Consider the following 11786-nt stretch of genomic DNA (forward strand, 5'->3'; position numbering starts at 1 on the left):
AAACTCATTGTGTGGTGCACACTGAACTCTTGGTGGTGACCAGTTGATATAATGAAGTAGTCAGTACAAAATGCCTTCTCTTCTTTTAGGGTATTTTATACACCAAGTACATCATAAATAATAATTACACCACCATTTAACAAAACTCCATTTATATTGTATTAGTCAACATTTTCCTTGGATGCGTGTTCCGAGCACTAATGCAAACAGGTTGGACGCCTCAGTAATGTGTTTTTCTTCAAATGAATCCTGATAATGCCATAAATAACATACATTGAGCATGAATAATGAGGTAGAAAGTTATAGAATCAACAACAAAACTACATGTTAACCACTTAACATCAATAACAGTGGGAGCATTTTAGGATGGTGTAATATTTATTCCTGCGTAACTTTCCCACTCATCAATATTGACAATTAATTCAGTATTATCTATTGCCATGGTAAGCATCTACATTAATGTTGAAGTATTCAGAAACATACTTTTTATATACAATTGCTATTACAATTGTTAAAAACACATCTTTTACTGAAACAAAATGGAAGCTCTATTTTTCAAGGCAAGGTTTTAAGAGAAAGTATGAAAGGGATATACAACCTTGTCCCTGAAGTGCCTCAGATAGTTTAGGATTGTAATCCAACTAAGAACCACACATGAAAAAACATCTCAAATCCAAATCTCAGTTACTGCAACCACTTATGCATACTTTTGAACCACTAGGGGGAAGCCTTGTCAAATAATTCTGAATGAGGATTTTTAATAGTCCAAAGACAAGTCATCTAAGTAAGAAAGACTGGATTCTAGACCATCCTATCAGCCAATAAAGTCTGAGTATGTTACACCCGCACGATCGGAATGAACATTTCAAGGGCAAAAGGAGGTTCATGGAAATATATATTTTTATATATATACAATATGTATATACATGAACAATGTTTTAAGTGTATATTAACCTAAAGGAAATGAAAAGGTAGGCCTTGCAAAGAATTACATATTTTCAACTGTAAGTGAACAAAAGATTTACAAATTGAGTGGACTTTTCACCAAATTCATTTTAAGTAACTCAATTGATTTAAGTAACTGTATGTATTATTATTTTTCATATCTGTTCTCGTTGTTCTGAATTTTCATTTCACAGAGATTTGAACATGTTTACCTTTTTTATCATAATCATTTTGGAGTGACTCTAGGTGTCTGAGTGTTTCTTTAGTGCTCCTGTCTCTGTCTCTTCATTCCTAATGGTCTGAATACAAAACGTTTTACTTACATTAAATCTCTCTTTCAATCATTATGTACACCATTAGTGTACAATATGCCATACTCCTATCGTGCAAAATATCAGACATTGTAGGCAACCACTTTTTATATAAATATGTAAAATGACAGTTTTCTGGTCTTACACTCATGAACACAGACAGGCTAAGCAGCTTAAGGATGACTCATTGAGAAATGATAATGTGGATCTTGACGTTGTCTCTCCTATTCTGCTGCTTCGTGATTGAGCCCTGCTGAGACAACTTGTTTATTTTTTATTTTTTTATTGTCATACTCTATTGCTCAGCTGGAAGAGCCTGCTGCTTAAAAAGCTAGGAATTGTGGGTTTAATTCACACTGGTCCCATCCATATGCATGCTATACTGCAATTCAGTTTGCCAAATGGGTTGTTCTTAAATTACAATTTGGTGGCATGGCATTAGGAAGACATTTATTTACCAAGTTTACTCTCTGTGGATACATTTTTCATCCAAACCACCTGATATGGGAGCGTTGATATTTTCCTTTTTTTGCATAACAATTGTACCACTGATAGTAGAAACAGCAATTATTTTTATACCATCAACGTGTATTTAATGTGAACATATTTTAGTTTTATTTTCTTAGTAATATTTTCCAACATAAAACAAATGTCACCTCACAATAATTGATTTTGAGTGTCAGTGTTTCAATATAAAATATCAAACTGGAGAAATTTGTAATCCTGTAACATTAGAGAATTATTTAGGGATACTATTTATGACTTCATGAATTTTCACATTTCCTACAGTATCCCAAAATCACTAGGGAAACAAGATTTGAGGTTGACTGATTTAGTGTCGCTGTAGCAGAAAAATATCACAATGATTACACAGGCTTTTTGACAAGACAGTCACAGCATGAAAACACTGCTCATCCACTGCGTCTTTCAGACTCCAATGTGTGGTTATATAAGGTAACAGTTACCATAAGATATATAAAAATGACTAAAGAATACAGCACAGTGACCTACCTGTAACTGAAAGACATCACACTGAATAAACAGGTTTTCGACAAGACACACTTGAAAACACTGATGGGATGAAGAGTACAAAGAGGATATATTTCAGATATAAGTGAATAGTTTGATACACTAGCTAAGCATGTGATGGGGTCAGTTCATCTCCTGTCGTGTTTAGGTATATATTCTCCACAATTGTTTCACAGATGTAATTTATCATTGGTTACATTTTTGACTTAAATTAATTACCCCATAACGACAAAGTGATAACCCATATAACTTGAATTTAGAGCCTTTGTTATTCCAAAATGAGCTCAGATGTATCCACTGTCCTTTGACAATCCTTGAGACATCTCTAAAACTGTTTTGGACTCAACTGGACTGGAGTCAACCAATTAATTGAAAATGTTTTAAAAAGACACACATGATCCCACACTTCACAGTGGATGCCAGAGCAAAAACCAAGCCACAAAGTCCTAGGAACTCCCTGTCGGCCTTTGAGATTTGTGTCTCAGATCTGGGGAAGGTAATAAAAATGGCTAAATCATTGAAAGTGTCCAGTTGAACAGTGGTCTCAATCATTGCGCAATGTAAAAAGTTTGAAACCACAAAGACTCTTCCTTGAGCTAGCTGTACAATCAAACAAAGAATCCGGACAAGAAGGGCCATGGTCATGGAGGTTGTCAACAACCCAATGGCCGCTTCAACCAAGCTTCAGAGTTTCTCTGCAGATATGGGAGAACTTGCCAGAAAGACAAGCATCTTGAATGGTTTGGAAAATAATCTCTAACCCAGACCGCCTGCAATTTTTGTAGAATGTAGAAACAATCATGGTCTTGGATTCAATATCAAACTATTGATATTGAAAAGGGTTTAGTAAAGTCTAGGTGCTGACTCAAGTGGCTTCAGATGATTTTCACTTACTAATTATTGCTCTAATAGTGAAGATAATTATTTTATGCCATGAAGCAATTTTTATAACCATTGCTTAATTTGTGAAGGTCATTTAATTAATGTGTTGTCTGACCTTGCTCAGATCTTGCTTGATCGATTAATAAAGGAGTTTGGCATTTGTGTCGTATCGTGTTTACACCCCTGTAAAACAGGACGTCTTAGATAAAGTATATATGCATTAGATTTGACATAAAACAATTTATGGAAGTGCCAGTAATCTGTGAGAATTTTTTTTTTCTTTATTACAAATTTGTTTTTCCTTTGAATAATTATTCCTCAATTAGAGGAATTTTGATTGTAAGATCAAGCTGATAAACAACAACAATATTTTTCAAAATCTTTATCATTATCAAGTTGAGGGAAGTGTATTTGGGTACTAGGACTATGCCTCCATGGAGAAGGTTCAGTGGCTTAGGGCCGCCATATGTAGAAATAGAAAGCCAACTTCATGGGCCTGAGAAATATGATATACACATTACACATACAATAACATTGAAATGACCTCTACTGGCATCACATTGTGGGATCTATCTACAAAAGGACTATTGGCTGAAATATGTACTTGACATTGATTGACAAGATATTTTGTGTGTGTTATTTCATAAACCGAATGAGTCCACACCCTTAGGCACGATTACATGGTTACACATCGTATTTGCATGATTATATATCCTTAGATGAAATATAAATGTGTAACTAGCGGCGCCTTAGAAAAAGCCAGCGGTTACAATTCTTTTGAAGAGAGGAAATAAACATTAAACATCTAATTAAATCTGTCCCATAGACAAAGATACACTTTATGCTCATCATCTTAAGCTACCAGATCTTATAAGGGAATGTCCTTAGCTAAGGGACCATGTTGTTCTTTGCCAGTGGCAAAGAGGAATCCTCCGTTCTATTTCCTCCTCTTCCTTAAGCTATAGCCTACTGACGAGACGCCATGACCGCTTTATTATTCACCATCCCTTGGCTTTTGCTGTCTCCTGATCTGTTGTCTCCACACCCTCCGGTTGATTACACAACGCTCCTTAAGCCACAGAAAATATATCTATGTCCCCAGCATGCTCGTATGAGATACAGCTACAAAACCTTTACCCACAGTATAACTGAAGGCAAGACTGTCAACAGAAGAAAAATGCCCTGATACCGTTGGTGATATAGCAAGAGCGGGTTAAGTGCATGGCTCAAGTGCCCAGTAATAAATGTCATTACGTCGTTGGTGCAGGAATCAAATATGGTCATTACTGGAAGAACTGTTATCAAATAACTGTACACCTTTTTAATTTAATTCTATTGCATATTTAAAACATAAAACAATCAGTTTCATCTAAACTTTGTATTTTTATTTAATTACTCTTTCAATTGAATCATACATTTTGTTGGCCAAGGCCAGAGTAAAAAAAAAAAAAAAAACTTCAAAACTTTAATTTCAAATCATAAGTACATAATTTACAATTGGTAGTGTTTGAAGTATTGCTTTATGAATACATTTCAAATTTACATTCAACCTTACAGAACAGGCAGACGGGTGTTTGGAAAGTCATCGCTAAACATCCTTTCCCACACTACTATAGGAATCATTTACATTAAATATTGGGTCGGTTAAAACTGAAACAAATGCTCCAATCCAATTTGATCCCCTAATGAGGCATACGCATTTCTGCTCCACCTACTCTGTTTCCCTGCTTCGGCTCCTATTCTTTCAAACAAAGAAATTATATAAAGGTATACAGTACTGTAAACATGTCTTAGGCATCTGAAAGTCAAACTAAAGCCATTTATTTATTTTTTGACCTTCAACATCTAGAAGGGTAGCTCCATTTGTAAGTCTTTCTGCAATCTGGTGGTTTTATACAAATTCAAGTATACCGCTGTCTATATATAAGTGTTTGGTGGTTCTTTTAAAACATATGTGTTTCTGGCTGTTGATGGCCAAAAAATAAATATCAAAGATCTCATATAATGTATGTGCTAATTTGTGCTCCATGGCATCAAAACCAACACCTATTACACTAGGAACTTCATGGCTAACTGAAGTATGTGTCACAGTGTTGTAGAGGCAGGAAGTATGGAGCAGAGCGAAATTGAAACATTCCATTATTACTGATATCACTTACCTGAAACAATTACAAAATAATTACACAAATTACCAACCACAAACGGCCACAAACACAACTGGTGCAAAAAATTATCCACAAATGAAGTCAAACAAAGGCAACTTAAATAGGGTATCCAATTAGAGGCAATGCTGGACAGCTGCCTCTAACTGGGGACAACCAAACCTGCAGCAAAGTCAGCAGGATTCCTTCTCACAGACGCATATTTTTTATAAAGACAGACACAGGTGAACAACAATTTTTGTTTTGCTGAAATTGGCTACTTTAAGAATGACATTGTGGATGAAAATATATTGGCTAAGAGTGGATGTTCTTTGGGCTAATTCTAAATTGTATCGTGGCCAGCATGGTGAAAAATATTGATATATTAATTTCACTGTGAAATACTGATGCTGACTATCAGGCAGTGATGCAGAATGTTTCTGAGGGACTAAGTCAACTGCAGGAAGGGGTGAAAGGGTCAGAGAAGTGTTTTCTGAGAGAGCTGCAGTCGGGAGCAGCAGTGCTTGCGCAGCAGGCAGCTGAGTGAGAGTGAAGTCAGAATAACGCCAGCACTGTTCTGTCATAGGTCAACAGCCAGCATGCGTAGCACATCATGACAAGTCATTATAAATGTGTCAAATTCTTTTCTGCGGCAAACATCTTTTTAGGGTTGTGGGCAAGTTTTGAGCTGTCATCAGATTAAAAAATTTATGGAGGTGAATCTTCGATTCCCTTTCCTCACCCCTCCTCTCCAACCCCAACCAGAAACTGTTTGTCAATGTCTCTCTCTTGGCAGAGGAAACATTCAGACTGATCGTATCCTTCCAGGTGCCTTGGAGAAGGTCTCTGTCTGCTCCAAATGTTCTCACTAATGGTGGACCCCGGGGCTTGGTTCTAAAACCTCTTCTGTCTATAAACAGTCACTTGGCTTTTTAAAGTCCTCCCTAGATTTAGACTATCATTGCTTTGCAAATGACATTGAACTACTAATTTCCTTCTCTACATTTCCTGAAACCTAGGTGGCAAAATATTCTTGTTGGTCCAGCAGATATCTCTGCTGACAAGTCTACCACTTCAAGCTCAACCTTAACAATACAGAGCTGCTCATCCTCTGGGGGAAGGCCTGTCCACTGAAATCTCGCTCCATCAAGGTTGAGAACTCCATCACGGAGTACCAAAAACTTTGGCTTGAGCCTGGAAAACCTCCTGTCATTAGACACAAAAACAGGTTCATGTTCTACAAACCCAGGTCTGTAGATTGGTGCTGGTCCTTGCTGGCGGTTTGTGGCATTTCCCCTATGAAAACATTCCACTGATCGCATTGACGCTTTCCTCTTAGAACTAAAGGTACATGAGTATACATAGGTGCCCAGGCACTTGTCTTCTCCAGCTGGGTACTCCAATAAGGTATATCTACAGACCGCAAGCCGGGGGCGTTACTTAATATGGTGGTTCCTGAATATTAAGTTATGCCCACTGTTGTTCGCCATTGGTCAGTTTGGGGACATTCTGGTTTGACACACAGTTCGACGCTAGGTGTTATGTATGGGTATGACGTCATTGCGTTGAGTGAGCTAATGGAGGAAGAAGAGTTAACTAATGTTACAACTTTATCCATGTGATTTCATTCAATATCTTTTGTCAAGATATAACACTGGGTTCAAGCGGTTCAAACATTGATATAGAAAACAAAAGTGTATTTGCTTTGACTACATGTTGAAAAATCGCTCTAGTCTGATGTGCTTTGTTGTGCTGCTTGTACCAATTATGTACAATTAAATGGTACAGTGGGGAGAACAAGTATTTGATACACTGCCAATTTTGCTGATTTTCCTACTTACAAAGCATATAGAGGTCTGTAATTTTTATCATAGGTACACTTCAACTGTGAGAGACAGGATCTAAAACAAAAATCCAGAAAATCACATTGCATAGCATTTTATTCAATGACATAAGTATTTGATCACCTACCAACCAGTAAGAATTCCGGTGTCATGGTAAAGTGAGCAGCAGCGCCACCGTTCCATACAACCTCAGTTCCCAACACATACGAACACATCTCGGACTTGTTTTGTCACATGTGTTAATCATCATGCACAGCAGGTCCCTATCTACTCATTTGTATGTGTTTAAATGTTTCCCCTCTACTCCCCACAGTGTGGATCATTGTTGTCGTCAGTTGATGTTTTTGTATGTGTTGTTGTTAAACGTAAGTTTCTTTAGAGCTTTGTGTACTGTTGTTTTGCTGCTTTAGTCAGCCCTTTTCTTTCGTGGTGTTTTGTTATGCTGTTTGTTTGTTTGTTTCTTAAATTAAAGGTTCTACACCGACTACCCCTGCCTGCACCTGGTTCCTTGCAGACCGCAAGTCGGGGGCATAAGTTAATATGGGGGTTCCTTAATATTAAGTTACGCCCATTGACGGTTTCTATTGGTGTGGTGTTTTTGATTTAGTGCATGCGTTTATGAAGGAAGAATTACAGGGTCAATGACGAATATTTCGTTAAGTGCTTCCATATGACAACCTCTAGCTATATATTTATGGATAATTAACGTGTTCACTGAGATCGCTAAATTATTTGAATATGAGATTCGAATAGCTTGCCAGTGACAGAACACAGAAAACACGACAACTCTTATAGCTACGTTTAAAGATTGCTAGCTAAGCGACGAGTTAGGCTACTTGTTAACCAGCTCCAGTCCATTAGGGTACGTTATAACTAGCTGAAGATGATGCACCTTTCACTATATGCAAACAGGCAAGATCCATTTATTTTTTGGCTTCATATACACTATGTTGTCATCATTTAGAAATGTGAACAAAATAATAATTTGTCATGGCCAACTTCTATGCAGTAGTGTAAAAAGTAAAAGTATTTGGCTGTATTCACCAGTTTTAGGAATTGTTGCTAAGGATGAGCTAAATTACCTAAACATAGTTAATAACTAACCAATTACCTTAATTGATCATTTACAATCTTCCTTTTTATTTTATTGATCACTGGTTAGTTTTGAACTCCTTTTACCTGGTCACTTAGATCTTAATTAGATACTTCCCTAAAGTGGTGAACAAAGCCGAACCCAGTTGAGTACTTTTACTTTGGCCTTTGTACACCTCTACTTCTATGTGATTGTTGTGATCTTTCATTTTAGTTGCCAAGATGCATTGTTGAGCTGGGGGATGCTGATGCCTGGGTAAATGCCAACATGGGCCTCTTCTGAGACTGGGTACAAGTCCTCACCCCTGAATGATAAGAAATACAGGGTGCTGTGCAGATGCTCAGAGAGACCTCAACTCTAGAGGAAGAACAAGAAGCTCTCTCCCATTCATGTTTTCGTTTAATAATTTTGAAGACACTGAAACATTCATGGATGAAATAGACAAAAAAGGACTTAGTGATCATTTTGAACTTCTCTGTTAATAATTTTTGTTGTTGAGGATACCTATTAGCTATATTTAAACCATCAGCTAATGCTGGTTTCCACACAACCAAATGACAAGATCCAGAAAGCACAATATAGTTTGATGAGACAAAGAGACAAGAAACATCAGTTATTTAGCAAGAGTAAACTGTACAGTGTTTTGGAAGTGTTCACCTGGCCATAGAACATGATAGGATGAAACCAAAGCCTGCAGAATCTGGGCAAAGCTGAATACACAGTACATAAAAAAACTGTTACGTTTTGTCAGTGTTAGAATATAATGTTTTGAATATCTGATCGGGTGATTAAATGTTTAATTGTCTAACTGGCATATCATGTAATTTGGTATTTTTAGTTTAATCCATAACTTCTTGCTTTTGTGCTACATTAATTGACTTTAATTTATGTCTGTTGTGCTCTTTTGGACCTGTTCTACTTGTAGTTTATGCTATTGAATCTACTTTTAGGGTAAGGGTTAAATTAGACCTCAGATAATCAATTCCAAGACATGTAGCACTTATATTCCTCCCAACAATGTTTTAAGTTCATAACCAAGTTGTTACTCTAGAATAAAAAATGTGCTGGTTCCAGGCACTCCCGTAAAAAAATTATAATCTGTAAACAGATTTTGACTTCAATCAATCAATCAAATGTATTTATAAAGCCCTTTTTACAACAGCAGTTGTTACAAAGTGCTTTACAGAGACACCCAGCCTTAAACCCCAAGGAGCAAATGCAGCGTAACACCTTGGAACTGAGACGGGGGGGGGGTCCGGCGATGCTGTGGCCCTACCCGGGGGAGGCCCTGGACAGGGCCCAACAGGCAGGAAATCAATCCACCCACATTGCCAGGCATCAACCAAAGGGACACCCACCAACCACAACCCCTCTGACTTGACCTCTACATGATGCCTTTCTGCATCAGGCTATAGAAAATTCAACATTTCCAGTTACCAGTTACAACTTTCAATTTTGTTAAATTGAACAGTGCAAGTGAAAGGAAGGAGAAACCATTGCAATGATTTGTATGAAAACTGGTCAGATCTACACAGCAGAACCCACAGGTCTTGGCAAAGGACCTTCAGAACAGTTTAGCTGACACTGAAGTTGTTGCTCACAGGTCCACTGCACAATGTACCTCATTTGTGTAGTATGTTGAATCTATGGAAAATACATAAATTATAATCCTGTATAAACTTGTGCAAAGGGGAGGCCTGTTTCACTTGGTAACATTTAGAGCTCATATCAGCAATATTGTAACTGCAATAAGCAGCATTCTCAACCATCAACCTCTTAATGATGGACTTCTACTGTATCACATATAACCAAGCAATGGCTACTTAAAGAAAAACTGACCATGGCAGGCATAGTGAGTATGATTGTGCATGTGTCTGTATTATAACAGCTTTCTGAATCACTAGTGTCTCATTCTTGACTGTAACCAAAACATTTAAAACATTTAATTTGAAGGCACTTCAGTCTTCAAATTAAAATACTTCAGTTACAATTAATCCTAAAAGAAAATACAATGAAATGGTACTGGAAAATACAGAAGTGTACCTATGATACAAATTACAGACTTTTATATCCTTTGTAAGTAGGCAAACCTTGTTCTCCCCACTGTTATTCAAGACACAGCCTCTCGTATGGGAGTCCCGGGTTTGAATCCAGTGAGGGCAACAATATTCATCCCTTCTAGTCATGAGCTGGTTGAACTAGGTTTGTCTGGCTCTTCTTCTTGTTAACTAAAAGGTGTTTTAAAGGCCTATGCACCACATATGGGGTTAATTGGAATGAACCCCTCTTTCAAACGTTTACCAAAATGTCCAATACGGAGGAAAAACTACCCTGACAGACTACATAGGTCCTTGAGGCAAAGTTGAGGCATGTAGAAAGACACACATTCACATTTTCAAGTCTTTAGGTTAAAAGGTAGCAATATTTATTTATGTACCACTGCTTATAACAGTGCCATCTGAAGGACAATTAGTGCGATTATTTTTTAACAATTTACATATGGACTATAATTTCTGTGTGCCAAATTAGAAAAAGTTACAAATCTGTGCTTTAGTTTATTTGACCTCAAATGGATCTGCCATTTCTTTGGCATGACTTGCTTACTTATTTACAGCACACGCTAATTCAATTTTGAAGCAATACAAAACATCACTGTTGAGATCAGTCAGGCTCCAAGCCATGACCCTCTCTTTACAACAACTGTTGGCCTTGTAGATGTCCTCTTCAGCCATCCCCATTGGTGATCCCTTTCCATTACACTGGGAGCTCTGCTAGGAAAAGTATCGTCTCTCACTCAGCCTCCAATGTTAAGAAGAGAAACATTCTCTTGGAGGACTGTCAGCGGCCGGAAGGTGTTTGAGATGTGAGTCAGAGCAAAGCCTGGAGACCGAGACTCAGAAACATTGTCATCTAAGAATAACAATGGGAACCCTAATAGTCTGAGGGGTACCTGTTTCTGTGGGCATACCTTCTGTGTCCAAATGCAACTTCTGGCACAAAATCAATAGAACTGATATCCCTGTACTCTGCTCCTCTGTGTGCTTGCAAATTAATTAATGTTGCTTTAATGTAAGCAACTTGTCTCTTTGATTAGGCAAATTAGGCTTTCTATAGCAATTTACTTAGCTAATAGTCAGTGCATTTCTTTTGGCCATTTGAAGAAGTTACTCATGTAATGGAAGTACTTTCTCTTGTGTAACCCTCTGTATTACAGTGAGGAGGACGATTTGGCAAAGCGTTTGCAGCATTTCACACCTACCTGTGATGAGTCTGCCACATACAAGAAATTACAGCCATTTCAAATGTTCATATTGCAATAGAGGAAAGAGGAATCCTCGGTGCATTTGCTGTCAGGGGCTATGAAAACTCTACTGAGTCACCTTCCACTGGCTTTGCTCTGACCCACATCGCAAACACTCCGGCTGTTGCCTTTTGTTGCCTTTTATTCTACACATTCAAAGAAGTGTAAATACACAATTTTGTGATACCCAATTTGTAATTAAGGCCTCGCAGCTGCTCCCAGCATGCCCTGCAATTGAAG

Source organism: Esox lucius, chromosome 5 (assembly GCF_011004845.1).
Source record: "Esox lucius isolate fEsoLuc1 chromosome 5, fEsoLuc1.pri, whole genome shotgun sequence".
NCBI lineage: Eukaryota > Metazoa > Chordata > Actinopteri > Esociformes > Esocidae > Esox > Esox lucius.